Genomic DNA, 4,215 nt, shown 5'->3' with positions numbered 1-4,215 from the left:
ATTGTTGTACGTTTTTATCAATTAAACCTCGTCTTCTAGCGTGTACTAGTATTTATTTCTAGTTTTAAATACTCTCTACAGCTCTGGTAAATTATATTTTAATCAGTCTTCTGATTGTTGGCTTGAAGCGACACGTGCTCACGCCAACGATGTGCAGACGAGCTCGGCTTCCCTTCCAGCGCTGCTTTTCCTACCGCGACAGCCGTCCTGGCGCGTAAATCCCCAGAAGGTCCCGGTGACGGCGGGGCGTTTTCTTGCTAGGGTGGTTACGTGATTAAGAACGCTCTTTGAGATGATTGTAATTAATCATTTGAAATAGAAACTGCTGGCGGCAGCAGATCTGCTCTGCGGGGCAGGACCTGATGACTTTTTTTTTTTTTTTTTTTTTTTTTTTTTTGCAGAGCTGACATGGTTGGCACCGGGGGCTCGGTGCGGAGCGCGCTTCACCGCTGGCGTTTTCCAGCAGCGCGAGGAGTCGTTGCTCAGCAGCCAGGGGGAAAATACCCCGGTTTGGTCAAACAGGATTTGTGTTTCTTTGTAGCCAGGGGCGTGTTGAAGGTCAAAATCTGGGAGGCATCCGAGGGGCTGGCAGGGGCTTTGTGGCCGCTTGCCCCCGCCCCATAGTGGTGGCTCCCCCCGGGGGTGCTGCCCACCGGTGAGGCTCTACCTAGGGATGTTGCTAACCCTGTAAATTCACTTTTCCCGGATTTGTATTTGAAAGCCAGAGCTCTGGAGAAGGTGAGGCGAGGCCCCAGGCGCGTCCTGCCTGGGTTTTACCTCGGCACGAAGCGGGGACGCGGGCAGGCAGCGCGCGCCGCGCTAACGGAGACCGCGACCGCTGGTGATGGTTCGCAAACGCATGAGCACTGATGTACGGGATTTTGTTACTGCCTTGCATTTGCCTAGGGGGGGAAAAAAGTGTTTCTAAGTAAATATTACTTTTAAAAGGTTTGCCTTTATTTTTCCATTAAAAATAAAAAACTGTAAATGTAAATTATTCTAACGTTTTGTTTGTTTTTTTTTTTTTTTTAAATGTTTTAATTGGCTCTTGCAGAAGAAATGCACCCGAGCAGGCGACTGCTTTCAAACCAGGCCTGGCAAGGCAGGGGTTCGTTGGTAGGGAAATGCGTTCAGGCTTTTTTTGCAGGTTTTTAGTTGTCTGGTTGGGGTTTTGGGGTTGTTTCTGTTTTTCCTTCCTCGTTCCTGTGTCACAGTTTCTGTGGCAGCCCAGCACTGCTGTGGCAGAACTGGGGTGCCTGCGTAGCCCAGCTGTGCTCTTACACAGCAAAGCTCAAGCTCTGTGTTTCTGCCTTGAAATAGAAAGGATTTTTAGCAACATTGGGCACTTTTTAAGCATTAATGGCATTGCTCTCAGTGTTTAAATTCGACTGTGGTTGCCTTGGGCTGTTGTGCACGGCCTTTCTGCGCTCACGGTCCCCTCTGTGGCGCATTGGGTCCGATTCCCCCCCCGGGGCCAGCGGCGCCCGCTCCCTTGCATTTATTTTGTTAAACCTTTCTAAAAATGAATTTTGGCTGAAGTACAAACTTGGCTTTTTTTAGGACTAAAATAGTTATAGCGTTGAGGGTTTTTTTAATGTATTTACGGCAGATTACGCCACGCCACTCATTCACGCGTTGCTGCACCGCAGGGCCGTAGTCCTGTGCCCGCTGTCTTGCAGCACCTGCCCCCTGCAGGCCCAGTAAGCCCCAGTTTGTCCCCGTGGCCTCCTGGCAGGGGTGGGGAAGGGGCACAGTGGGCGCCCAGCGCCAGGGCGGCCCCGGCCCCTGGGGCTGGAAGGGCCCCAGAGGGTCCCATCCTCCCACTCCCCATCTCCAACAGTCCCAAAGAATTGCGCTTCGGAGGGGAAAACAAAGCAACCCGACCCAAACCACCAGGGTGCAGTTACATCACGGCGTGCTCAGATGTATAAAAGCAAGCAGCGCGTAGTTTATAAAAAAAAAAAAAACACCCAACCAAGCCCAAAACCAAACCAGGGCCCAGGCTTTCCCTCTGCCCCTGCTCCAGGTGGGCACCTGGCCCCACCATTCTGGGGGGGGAAAAATGTAAAAGACTAAAATAACCCCCCAAAACAAACCCCCCACGATGCCCGTGTAGTAGTGTAAATAGTTTATTTGCTCTTATGCCAGGAACAGACCAGGAAAGTAACATGAACTGCTTTATAAAACACTTCTAATATTGCTAAGCAGCAGGTCTATTACTAGAAAAATATTAAAGAGAACATGCCAGCATTCTAGGCTACGTGCATGGTAATTTTTGTCTTCAATTAATTAAAAAAAAAAAAACACCGAACAACCAAACCTTTGAGCTTAAGCATGTGAGAGCTACTGCGTTTAACCAGTTTGCCTAACGATTTATTAAATTAATTGCCAAATTTTCTTGCGCAGATTAAAATGCCCTTCTGCGGCGGTCGGTGAAGGCGGCGCTTTGGCATGTTCTCTTTAGCGTGGCTGGGAATGCAAGAAGGTGGTGGCAGTTTTTAAAGTAAATGTCCTGTAAATAGGTAAGCAGAGGTCAATGTGGTAACTTGGAGCCCCAAACTGTCCATTTAGTTAAATATAAAAACAAAAACTATAAGTTAAAAATAACATTCAGATTGTATAGCACAGGCTGATGCTTTTTTTTTTTTTTTTAAACAATATTTACAATATTACCCAGAGGCTAAAGTGGGAATAAGAGAGAAGTGTAAAAACCATAAAAAACTGCACCAATTTTGTAGCAAAATATCTGTACATTTAAAAACAGATTATCATATAACTACACATGATCCAAGGGAGAAAAAAAAAAAAAAGGGACCTTCACCAGTGGTTCACATAAGCACAACATAAAAGAAAAAAAGAAATTCAGTGGTTAAATACTATACAATAAATTTTACAATTAACATATTGATGCGGTGAGCCCAGGAAAGGTAAGCTGTAAGCAAAAATGTATCATCTTGGAAAGTACAAATTTCTCTTCAGTCCAGTTCTGAGAAGATCGCGTGGCCCTGCCGGCACGGGTTGGGCTTCATCTTGCTGCTCTGGGACACGGCTGCGAACCGGCGGCGGGGAGGGGGGTGATGGTGCTAAAGCCTGCCTGGGCTCCCTCCCCACGCTTCCCAAATGCACCACCGTCTGACCTGCAACCCGCCGGGAGCGGTAGGCTGGGCTGCCCCTCGCTGACCAAACGCTCCTTAGCAGGGAATCTTGACCTGGATTGTCCAAGGAACTTGGCGTTGGCGCGGGGCGTCAACCCTACGGAGCAGGGCGCAGGCTGATTCTCTGCGCGAGCAACTGAACTGCAACCGTCCTCCCAATCCTAATACTGATTACTGAGATGTTAATACCTTAGTGCTAATTAATAAATACGCTGTTACTCAAAAAGCTGCCTCTCGCTGAGGAACACAGACGTGCGGCTTAGCCACCCTTCTCGGTTTGTGCGTTGGCAACGCATTTGGCCCCCAGCCCCCTGCGGCCCGGTGTTGCGGGCTCCAAACATCACAACCTCGAGGTGAAGACTCGCCTTCGTCTTCGTTTGCTACGCACCCCGTGATCTCGGCCGCGCGCGGCGCCACATCCTAGCTACGGCGGCGGGGAGCCTGCGTGCGCGGTGGGAAAAGGTAGGGGGCTCTTGGAATTATTTCCATATTACATATAGAAAGCCCTTAAATGTCTTCCTTTTTTTTAAAAAAAAAAAAAACAAAAAAACAAAACACCAAAAAAACCCACAAACCCAACCCAAAAGCCAGTAAGTGCAGCTGAAGCCGAGGTTAACCCCCGGCGGCCAGCACGGGAATGCGTTTAAAAGCCGAGCCCATCCGGGGGTGTGAGCTGTTCACAGCCGGGCGGGTCCACAGGCGCCCAGTCACTAAACTTTTCTATAATCAAACCAAACTAAACACCCAAAAAACAACACGTATTTTACATTTTGGTTAAAAATACTGAATAATGTATTGGTGTAAAAAGATACCCAATCAAATCACAAGTCCTATTGCTTTGATTAATTTGAGCAGGTACTTCAATTTTAGGCACTTGTTAGCTACGGCTGAGTGGCGAGCCCAGCGCTGACGTTCCTATGCGTTTTCTAGGTCTCTGAGCCCTTTAGGTCGATTTTGCTGTTCCCAAGGCTGCGGCTGAGTGGCAGAACGTAAGAGTTCACGCGGACAAGGTATCATTCATTCAAGCACCCCCTTTCCTCGACACCTGCAGGTCTCCAGC

Source organism: Egretta garzetta, unplaced genomic scaffold, assembly GCF_000687185.1.
Source record: "Egretta garzetta isolate BGI_Z169 unplaced genomic scaffold, ASM68718v1 scaffold718, whole genome shotgun sequence".
Classification (NCBI taxonomy): Eukaryota; Metazoa; Chordata; class Aves; order Pelecaniformes; family Ardeidae; genus Egretta; species Egretta garzetta.
Note: the sequence above shows the minus strand (reverse complement) of the source record.